This window comes from Pavona decussata, unplaced genomic scaffold (assembly GCF_977016875.1).
Source record: "Pavona decussata unplaced genomic scaffold, jaPavDecu1.1 SCAFFOLD_72, whole genome shotgun sequence".
Classification (NCBI taxonomy): Eukaryota; Metazoa; Cnidaria; class Anthozoa; order Scleractinia; family Agariciidae; genus Pavona; species Pavona decussata.
Genome location: NW_028145491.1, coordinates 5,107,090 through 5,119,438, shown reverse-complemented (window position 1 = coordinate 5,119,438; position 12,349 = coordinate 5,107,090).

Sequence of the window (12,349 nt, the reverse complement as noted above, 5' to 3'; positions counted from 1 at the left end):
TTTCTGCTTGTTATTCAATCGCCATGGGAGCTACAGTGTCTTTCCACTTTATAAACCCAGCTTCTTTCATTTAAGGTGATTCCACTGCATTGCATTGCGCATCCTTGCTGCGCATAATTTTTCGCGTCATTTAGCGCACGCACGAGCGAGCGCGCACAACATTGCGGGATTTCCTTGAGGTTAAGCTCGGCAGGAAAATAAATGGTCCTTTTCTTCTAAACGAGCACGGTGACCCCCATTTTTTATTCAACCAAATTAAAGAAAATACGACTCTCTAAGTTATATGCCAGTTTTAATAATTTTTCATTATTCAATTTCGAAAAATTATTGTGGAATCACTACTACGATCAATTTTGGACGTTTCGCGGGAAGCGTACAACCGCTCGAATGTCCCCTATTATGCCATGGGATTAATTTATTTAGCCACTTTATGGCGTTTTACTACAAAGTTACAGTACTGTTATAAGAAAAATGCTAGTATTTCATTGTCAGTACTAACTTTCTGGAAGTAGTGGGCACTTCTCGCTGTAGACTAGCTCTTTTAATATTGAGGTCACATGCCTAGAAAATAGTGAGATACTACAGCCCTCTAGGGTGAAAACAAGCACGGTGACCCCCTCTTTTTAGTTTATTATTCTGATGTACTAGATGTACTTAACATCTGTAGAGATTTTCAAAAAATTCTCATTACAAACGTTCTTTCGATGGAATCACCTTAAAGCCCTTTATTTACGAACCTGGAAACACTCTCTTTTGTGTCATGATATTTTGTCCATTGGCAATCGCGCAAAACCACTAAAAGAATGAACGTACACTTCGACCTTTGCGTTGCCTTCCAGTGCGAGTGAAGTTTATTTTCTTTTTTGCGTGTTTAATAAACAAATGACTGTAAACATAATTTGGAATACTTCATTCTTTGGTCACTCACAGAGCGCTTTGATTTTGTTATTAAAGTTCTGTCCCATTCCAGTGATCATGAAATAGACTCGTTGGGCTAACTTTCTGTAAATCGGATGTTCTGTGAGGTTTGTCTTATCACACGCGTCCCATATAGAACGCATGTCTTTTCGCACGCGTGTCATATTACGCGTTATGCGTGACATTTTGCGATTGGGCGCTGTTACCAGTGAAAAAGCTGGAACATCTCTCATAGAAAGCCCAGAAAAAAAGGGTATCAGGGTGGAAAGGTATTCGCACAAATACCCCTCTGTCGCCAAAATTCATCATTACCACTGGAACCACAAATACTCCTTTGTCGCCAAAATCCATCATTATCTTAGATGCACCTCATGGTTACAAAATCCGACATGTTTAGTAAGAGAGTAATGTTTTATTTTGTTTGCATGACATTTTCGGTCCAAATCACATCAGGTTTATCCAAAATATGATGCCTTAGACTCTCAGTGAATCTTTTATCGTTCACCTGTCACCAAAGACTGAACTAACGTGCATGCTCAGATACTCCTAATAGAACGACGCCCAAGTAAACGCTCCCACAGCATCTTGTTACTACTCAACTATGCAATTCTTATGGCAAAATACCATACTTTCATTACCAGCATATGCAATGGCTTTTTGCACTTAGACAACTTCTTATTAAGATTGAACACTTCCCACTATATATAGGTATGTCTACTGTAATCCTTTTGTGTTCATAATGTGCGTTCGTGGTTATATTTTCCACAATGTTTAAGTGCATGTTTCTTTTATGTAAAACCGTCAGTAATTTCTATTACCCGGTGTTTTGCTAAACAAGATTTGATTAATTAAATAAGAAAAACGTTGAATATGTAAGAAAATATTTTATATAAGTTTAAATTATCTTCTATTATTTCATCTATGCAGTGTAAGTAGAATAGTGTAAGATTTTTTGTATTGTATGTGCATGTGTACATTTTTGGTATTGTATATATATTATGTATTGAGAACGGAAGACCCGTGACCATTAAACGACCAGTGCAAAAGCTGTCTCCTTTGGAGGTCGTGACTAATGATGAGCAATTACTGGATGAATCAGAAGGCCCAGACGAGCAGCTGCTATCAATGCGAACTTAATATGTAGACTAGTTGACCAGTAACTGGTCAAGGGGGAGTGTGTTGCGAATAATTTTTGTTCGTTGTGTGACATTTAGCTTAGTGTTACATATTTTGAACATTTTCTTATAGCATGTGGACAGATCATGCGGTTCACACATGTGATCCCGTGAACATTGAACATGCTGTATTTTTGTTGAAGGAGAATTTTTCTGTTTTGTACGGAGTGTGGTCGTAGAGTTCGGTTTTGAAACTCTTTCGCTTGATGGAAATCTGTATTGTATATGGAACATTAAAGAAGATCGATAAATTGATGACAATCCAAGGTAACCTTGAAAGAAGTAGTTGAAGTTGCAAAATGCTTAAAAGCCACTTACACACACCAATCAACTCACGAAAACCGCCAGAGGGAGCCAAGAACAAGTGAACTTCACATGCAAATAAAACACTGTTAAGGAAACTACTCAATGGACATCAACCCCTTGCTACTGGTGCAATGGTTTTCACCAAGAACCACATCAAAAATACTGCGCTGGTTATGGGAAAAGATGCAGCAGTTGTGGAATCATGGGGCATTTCTCTCGGGCTTGCAAAAGTAGAAGTCATCAAAGACAACAACAGCAGACAAATCTAGTTGGAGCTGAACCAGATGGGGAAGTTTTTGAAAGAGATGCCAGCCATATGACAACAACAGCATGCCCCAACAAGAAATTGGTAGGAATTTTTTTGCACACCTTCATCTGGTACAGAGGGGTTAAACAAATGTTGTAAAAAACCACATATTGATTCCAGTTTGATTTTCAGGTTTTGGGTTATAGCAATAACTGGAAAAACACGGGTCTGTACCAAATTCCTTGTTCTTATGCCAGCTTGCATAATAATTTCCCTAATGGCATGCGCAGTACAAAAAGTGCCGCTGGAAAGTCAAGGTACAAAACGTAAGCTTAACAAAGTTTAAAGAAAAATCAAACTGAACTGATTGTCACCGCATAAAAGGAAGATACTGTAACAGGTATTTGTGTTTTCTTTTCATCTAGGGATATGTAAGTCAGTTGCTGCTATAACAGCAAATTAAAGAAGCTTTGAGCAAAATAAAAGAAAACGTATTGTCTCAATTGTTGGAGACTGGAGCTTATTATGGATTGTGTGAGATAATAATTATTTTTTCAGCATTTCATTCATTTTTGTTATCGAATTAACTGATGAATAAATGCCTTCAACATTAATTGCACAGCTGTTTTAGCTACTCCTTCTGTGTTCTTATATTATTTTGCGTTGTAATTTTGTTGTATTTGTGATGAATGAAATTAAAAAAATAATTGCTGTTATCGTGACATAAGACCGTTTGTGGTGTGATTCGAAGGACCGATCATTAGAAGCCTTTTGACAGATCCCTGAAATTGCAACAACATCCACAACCCTCTGTACTGTACAAATAGTAGTGTTGAATTATTACCCTTCAGAAAGGCATGTGAGTTGAGAAACTGTCACTAATTCAAGATCAAAACTAGTTGATTAAATCCCTTTTTAAACCAAACGTGACTTGTGGAGAACACTGTTCTATGTTGGAGGCGAGCATTCTTCACAAGTGGCACCTCCAACAGGACGACTACCAACAGGAGTGAGTATAATTTTGTCCTGAATTTCATATAAGATAATGCCTACAGAGGTTGCGACTTGAAGAGGCAAAAGGAGCAAGTACTCAGTTCAGAACAGTAGAAACTATCTTTTTATTTTTCTTATTAGACTTTGCCTTCAAAATTAAAACTAAAAACAGAACATAACAAGGTGAAATAGAAGATAAACGAGTACTGGGTTAAGGCAGGGTGACCACAACAGCTAGCGTCAATTACGGTGGGCCCAAGATTTACAAAGTTCTAAAACACTCAATAAGTTAGTAAAGTATAGTAAACTAATAACAACACGAAAGAGGTTCTAAAAAGGTTGTGTGGCATATTACATTTTAAACAGACAGATTTTCAGGTTCTACGGTCCTCAATATCGAAGCGCGAAATCGAGAGACATTCGGAAGCACTTCGATCTACGATCTCTGAAGCGGACCGCTTAAAGTACACCTTAGAAGCATTAGAGATCAAAGCAAAGGAAGATCTCTCCAAAATAAGCTCGTGGAATTCTGAAGTTGATCTTCATCTATCAAAAACGGATGAAGAAGTTGGCCAACTTCGTAAATGGCTGAAAAACAGAAGACGCAAAAATGAGATGACTGCGTAAGATCAACTGAAATTTGAAATGGAACTGCATGAAAAGGAGATTAGCTTCAGGCCGACCTCATACAAGGAAAGCAGGGAGGTGTGTCATCAAAACAAACATCAGCGAAACTGGCAAAGATCGAAATTGAAAGGTTCAAAGGCTCTTTCTTGGATTGGCCCAGGTTTTGGGGTCAATTCACAGAGACAATCAACAAAGCGGATATTGTGCCCATCAATAAATTTACTTATTTGTGTGGGTTGCTGGGATGGAAGGTTAAAAGCGCTGTGGAAGCCTTGCCGTTTAACTCGGAAAACTACAACAGAGCCAAGTTGATACTACAAAGCAGATATGGGAAAGAATCGGAAATAGTGAAGGCTTACATAAAGAAAATCATGGATGTCCCAGTAATCATGAACACAACTGCGTCCAGGCATTGGAGATGTTGAACAAACTGCACCAAGTGAATGGAAACATACTGATGACGTTGGATAAGTTACCAGCAATTCATGGAGATCTAGTTCCAATTAATCCAGACTTAGAAAAGTGGGACTTCGCCCAGTTGTCAGAGGTGGTAAGACTGTGGACAAGATGACCCCCGGAAAGAGAACAACTTAATCGCAGACAAGAGCACTCAAACAACTCTTTAAAGCACGAGGCCAGGAACACAAACCAAGCAAATGTGTTTATTGTGGTGATAGAGGCCACAAGTCATCTGAGTGCCAATAGAGATGAGCATAAACAATTTCTCGCATGGAAAAAGATGTTTCAATAATTATTGTGCAAATTAATGACAGCCAGTGAAAACAATAACGGCATTCGGCCAGTCTTACTATAAGGGAGAAAATTGATGGGATAACATCTCACGAGTTGATAGATACCGGCGCTGGGAGCTTGTATGTGTCTGCAAAGCTGTTGGATCTACTGAAGAAAAAACCATGGGAAACAAAAACAAAACACGTAGACATACTGATCAGTTAACAAGTCACGAAACTGGTATGACAAGTGTACGACAGTGTAGTGGAATCTTTGGACGAAAGCTACCAGATGTGTGTGAAATTAACAAAGGTTAATAGAGGAGAGCTATTATCAATTGACAACCCCAAGTAAGAACAATTGATTGACAATTATCCGCATTTGCAGTCAAAATCGCAGACCGTGACATTAAGGAGCAACTTCTGGTACGTCGTGTTAGGAAGCGGAGAATATGCAAACTTCAAAACCAATACAAAACCTTGAATCAGGAGAGATGGAGAACCAGTGGCAGAAAAAACTAAGTTAGGATGGTTTATTATGAGCCCCAGATCAGAGTTTGACCACAACACAATGTTGCTGACGCAACCATCACAAAGTGACTACAAGGACCGCTGCAGGCTTCAGATGTACCAAGGCATGACCAGAGCATTGTACACATAGAATTTAAGGAACAGCTCCAACGTTCACCTAAGGGATGGCAAGAAACAGGCCTACCCTGGCAAGGCAATCATCCAGTTCTGCCACCAAATAAACAGGGAAGTTTACATCGCTTTTCTAACCTAGTCAAGAAACTTGAACGCAACTACCTCACTGACGAATATGAAGGCAAAATCTGGGAATCATTGGAAAGTAACGTTGAAACTGCACCAGAAGAAATCAAGGGAAGAGAATTTTATATCTTTCAAAAAGAAGTGATATGCCAAAATGCTGCAAACACAAAACTACAAGTGGTTTATGATGCACCCGCAAGAGCCAGTCCTACTGCACCATCTTTAAACAAGTGTTTGTACCCATGCCCTGTGCTCCAGAACAAATTGTAGGATGTTTTTTTTTAATAACTTTATTACAAACACACAGGTCTACATAGTAGATTACAGAACAGTACATTACAAAAAGGCAGTATTATCTAAAAAAACGTTCCATACTTACACTTACATTTTTACAATAAGTACATGTACTAATATTACATCATTATCAAAAGAATAGTTTTTCAACTGTTTCCACTTACTTAGAAATTTATCCTGACGAGAAAAGCGGCATGTGATCTTTTCAATAGAGTTGTCATACTAAAGATAGAATTGTACATTTGGAAAATCTGGGTAAGAGCCCTCCATTTTGCATTTCTATATGAAAAACTTGACCACTTAAATAATACAATTTATTAAGGCAGTTTTTAAGGCATCCAACTTGTATACCCCAAGAGAAAGATCTACTTCAATTTCTGTTGCCTCGCAAATCCAATTTATGAGGGCGCTCCAAAGGGGAGATATCCGGTCTCATAACCAAAAGATGTGCTCAATGGTTTCAGGTTCACTATTGCAAAAAAAAAAAAAAACTCCTCGTGATCTTTAATAGCCAAAGGATCTAGAAAGAAGCACACTAGCAACAATTTTTATAGGAATAACGACACATTTGAATTTACAAGACATGTTTCGGCCGTACGACTATGTTTTCAGTTGAAAGTAGAAGTAATTTGAAGTTACATGTTCTATTGTATACTTCCTTTGTTACCTTTGGCTATTTTGTTAGATTCCTAATTTATTGCACCTTTGTTATTTATCTTTGTTTCGCATTACATTATATTTTCAAATGTAACTTCAAATTACTTCTACTTTCAACTGAAGATGGTCGTTGTATGACCGAAACATGTCTTGTAAACTCAAATGTGTCGTTATTCTTATAAAAATCTTTAATAGCCATTTTCTTAACATTAAATTTGTGCCAATAGTTCTATGGAATATCCTATATTGAAAGTTTCTGAACTTGCTCGAACTTGTGCACAGGAAGGGGATACTGTAAAAGGTGGTCCAACCACCTGCCGGAGATGGAAGATACATATTCCATTTACGTTGTACTGCAGTTGACTGTATGGCAACCAACCTTCTCGAAGTGTCATAAAGTGAAATTCGCCACCTGTGCCTTTCAAAAGCCAATTTCCTAGAACTGTAAAACTCTTTCGTTATTAAGAAATGGTTTAAGTATTTCTGCAGTCTGCATGAAATGCAGCATGGACATTTACGAGAACTTTACTTGTGTTGAAGAATTCAGCTTCAGAGGAAGAAGCTAAGATGATGCGTGAAGTGCTCAATACAACTCTGACCAAGGAAGTCCCTGATGATATGGACCAGCTACTTGAGATGCATAATTTGCGTCGCACCTTGCGAATAGGTACTTGGATCGCAAGACTCGTACACAACTGTAGGAGCCACATGAAACTAACTGCCCCCCTACCGACAGCAGAGATTGAAGCAGTCACGAAGCAGTGCATTTGTTGCATGCAGAAAAGAGATTGTTTAATGCCCCATTCATTAGCAGACACAAACAGAACTTAACTTTCAAGTCAACTATGAAGGCCTAGTGGAGTGTCATGACAGAATTCAAGGGAGGTACCCTATAAACCTGCCCTCTGGCATGCTCTTTACCAAGAAATTGGTCCAGAAGGTACACGGCACCAGTGAGAGAGAACTACTGGGTGCCTGATGTAAAAGGTTCCAAGCAACTGCACTGGGTGCTCCGCCTTCTGGCCCTCTACCCAATGACCAAACTCGAGGAGAGACAGCATTTGAAGTGGTAGCAATAGATTTTGCCAGACCCATTCGTTACCGACAGACCCCTAATCGTGAAGGCAAGGCCTATCTTGTCCTATTTGCCTGCAGTCTGAACAGAGTAGTCCATTCCCTGCCTTAAGAGATTCGTCACTAGATCTGGCAGACCAAGGAAGATCTACTGAGACAATGGGAAGATTCTCCAGTTGAACTCAATGGCTTTGTTTTCGAGAGAGTCAACTCGGCCAAAGTGCTTGGTGTTACCATAAGTGATGATTTCAAATGGAACAATCATATCTCTGATGTAACCTCAAAGGCAGCCAAAAGATTGTACCTCCTGAGACAACTTAAACGAGCTGGTATCTGTGCGAGTGATCTTGTCTTATTTTACTGTAGTACCATAAGGAGCTGGAACGTATTCAGGAGCATGCCTTGCGCATTATTTTTCCTTATGTAAGCTACAACAGGGCACTCAAAGAGGCAGGCATTCCCTCTCTTTAGGACAGACGAGCGTCATTATCATTTGATCTTTTTGATGACATTGTTCTTGACATTAATCACAAGCTCGCAGGTCTGCTCCCACCTTAAGCTAATTACCATAACCAGCTGCACAGCAATAGGAAGTTTAGAGACACCTGCTTGATATGGACACTCGTTATTATGAGCTGAAGATCCATACATTTCTGAAATTAAGCTACTCATACAGAAACTACTCAACAGTCTTAAGGGCTGTGTGTGAAAAAAGGATGTGAAAAAAGTTTTAAAATATGTTTAGTTCGAGTTTGCTTGTTTAATGTTGCCGTTGTCATTATTCAAAAGTAAACCACACTCGTTATTATGAGCTGAAGATCCATACATTTCTGAAATTAAGCTACTCATACAGGCACTACTAAACAGTCCTAAGGGCTGTGTGTGAAAAAAGGATGTGAAAAGAGTTTTAAAATATGTTTCATTCGAGTTTGCTTGTTTAATGTTGCCATTGTCGTTATTCAAAAGTAAACCAAACCAAACCATGGAATTAGTGTTTAATAACGGTTAATTGTTCAGTTTCTATTTAACGGTTTATTAGAAATCGTTTAGAGAAAAGATGCCCAACTTTAACATCTATTCTTGTTACTGTAATTGTTCATGTTGTTAAATGGTTTTTGTTGTTGCTGTTACTCACAAAATAATTATTATTAAATATTGTGATTATTAACATAGCCAATAGAACGAAGCATCTTTTCTCTTGGTGGGTGACAAAAGTACATGAATGCCAGTGTGCAAAACGGATCGCCTTGAAAAATATTTTATTGTTAGCCATAGCCTAAGAAATATGTAAATAAATATGTTTTATGTATGTATATTTTCTTAACACAAGGTCATTCTGAGTGATATGATTTTATTCGATTGTACATTTTTTATTATCATAGACCTTTGTGATTAATTTAATTATAGATTTTGTTTCTTGTACATTATACACGTAATTCAGTCTTCGGACTGCGAGGTGTTCTTTTCAATAAACAATTTATCTCTCTCTCTCTATCACAGCTGTAAAATAGCTTTGCCAACTACGAAGTGACAAGCGCCTACAGGAGACTCCTAGAGGAGTATGATATTGTATGGCAATTCAACCTGAGCAGAGCTCCTTCATGGGGAGGTCAGTTTGAACGTTTCATTGGAGCAGTGAAGTCCGCGATGTATTAAGTAATTGGGGGAGGTGTTCTAAGGTGGGCGCAGCTTAGTGAGGTTCTACTCCATGTTGAAATGCAGATCAAATGATGTCCGTTAAGTTATGTGCAAGATGACATTGAGTTACCAATTCACACATCACCAACCTTCCTTTTCCAATCACGAAACAGTTACCAGACGAAGAAACAAGGTGAATCAAGGATCAAAATTTCCGCAGATGAGCCAAATACTTTAAAACTTGCAAGGATAACCTATGAAACCATTGGCAGAGAGATTATCTAGCAGCATCATGTGAAAGGCACAACCTGGCCCATAAAGTGACAACGTTCAGCCAAAGATTGGAGATGTCGTCATAGTGAAATGAAGAGCAAATATCGTGGCACATGGCCATTGGCCACAGGGAAGCAAGTCTATCCCAGAAAGGACAGTGTCATCTGCGAAGTGCAACTGAAGACCAATCACTGTCTGCCAAATTATCCTATACTGCATCTGTACCCACTTGAGCTGTCCTGTAATAGAGCTGCTGACACACCTACGTGCGTGCCTACAGCGAACATGAACCCAAGCGCTCCACTATTCAGGCCAAGAACCAGACGGGATGCTGTAGTTACTGCTAGAGCTCAAGTGTTCTTTAGGTTATTTCATTTTCATTTCCAATGATAAAATGTGTTTTCTTTCTGAATTGATTGACTATGCATGGAATAGAAAGTACAAAACTCAAGGGTTTAAATTACAGGGGCGGGAAATCGACGCAAATTTGGTGATATACATATTTACACGCATCCACTATACATTCATCCAAAAAATCACAAAAAAGCCACTGGCTTTGGGTGCAGGTAACCCAGGTTGTTCACATATGCAGCCTGAAATAGTCAGCTGCAAAGCCTGGTAGGCTTCACAGCAATGAGGGCAACATTGCTGTCTACAGCAGAAAGCATCAGTACAACCCTGCAGGGCACACAATGTTAACACTGCAACCAAAAAAAAAGTGCTAGAAGCAGCCAATTCTAGTTACAAAAACTTGTCATCCATTTGATTCATATCCAATGACTATGAATATGTTGGTGGTCAGGGTACCCTTACCATTTTGTTTGGGAGTATTCTATCAATAATTATTGTATTATGTTTTGTAAGCCCTGATTAGCACTTTGCGTCATAGGACATTCCTTTGTCATATAGTATGGCAATGGTGGTAACCTTCTCTACATTCGAATTTCATCAATTTTTGTGTTGTTTCCCTCTAGTAATTTTATTTCTGTTTCCTCTCCTCCCCAAATAAACCATTTCAAGACATCTCATGGGAAACTTGAGAGATCTATTGTTGTTGATGCACCGGTGACTGAATGGATACCCTGTTGCAGGTCTCTGAGTTCAAATGGAGTAACTGAATGTAATGAAGTGTTAAATGATAATTATTCAAGGGTTTATTTGGGAAATGGCAAATGCAGTGTCTTTCTTTTTTTAACATACACGTGTAGTGTTTGTAATCTCCAGTGGGAGGACCTCAACCAAATTGGGGAAGGTGCATTACGCCATAATGCTGAGCTTTGAAGAGAATTTTAGAAGTTTACAAGCATGATATTTTAAAGAAGGGCTACTAAAGGATTTGAAGTGCAGTTCTCCTTTTTAGCATGAGGAAATCCAGTTCTGGGAGTTCTTGGATGACTGGGATACCTCAACTGTCTTCCTAAAACTGGCACCAGGCAGCTGTTCACCTAGCTACTTCAAAGGTTGTCACTGTTGACTATTGTCATTGCCATGGCTCTTGAATCCCTCCCACATAATATTTGAAATTTCAGATTTACTGTTTAAGTTGGTAACCCAGTTACTATGTATAGTTAAATTTGGAATCAGGTCCGTACAGCATGTGAGTTAAGCTAAGCGAAAAAATGTCTTCTTGAGTTGGTCACAGAGAAATCTTACATTGAATTTTGCTTGTGGCCCTGTGGAGTCCAGTTTTGGTTTGGTTTCTGGGGATTCATGTACAGTAAAATGTACCATTGGAGTTTGGTACCTGGATTTGATGTCATTAGATTCTAACAGCGAACAAAACAAAATTATGCCATTCACCCCTTATCTTACAATAAACTCCCTGGGCATGAACATCACCAATGAAGGTTGTTGGATCTGTAATAGTGTCAAGGTTAATGTCCATGTTTCCTTGTAATTTCACTGTTACTTTTCAACAGCTGAAGTGAGCTGTCGTAACTACTATGGCTCCTAACTATGATTCACTAGCTAGGGCATATGCAGGGTTGTCGCTAAGCGCCGGCTGGGAAAGAGGTCATCGCCGGCTGAATTTTGGGTGGCGAACACTTGGTTAAAAGGGCAATGAACAGCTCTTTGGTTATGAACTAGCAATTGTTCAATTTAGAATCATATATATTAATCATATATTCTAAGTGAAAACCTTGAATAAACTCCTGACTACCTTGAGTATGGAAGCCACAAAGTAATTGAAATAAAAACTTGTTTTGAGAACTTGTTTAAAGTGTCCTATTTCCGTTTTCTGCGTCTGCCATCTTGTCAACACGAAGCTTGGTGGCCCCCCGCATTCAAGGTGTTGCGAAAGATTGGGAACGAGTTTGCCAAGGATGCCCTCGAAAACAGTGACTCGGCAAATAGCCAAGTGCCGTATGACATAGTCATAAAACAGTTTGAGAGCATTGGGCTGAGGAAACTGACAGGACTATGTACCGATGGGGCAAGTGTGATGGTCGGTAAAAGGGAGGGGCTGGCAGCAAAGCTTAGGCGAGACTGCCCGGGTATGATTAATCTGCATTGTGTTTGTCATAAGCTGGCACTCGCTTGCGCTGATCCCGATCAGGAAATGAAGTATGTCGATCACATGGCCACCATCATTTGCCAGCTGTGGCAAGGCATGGAAAATTCCTCTAACCATACCAAGGCGTATA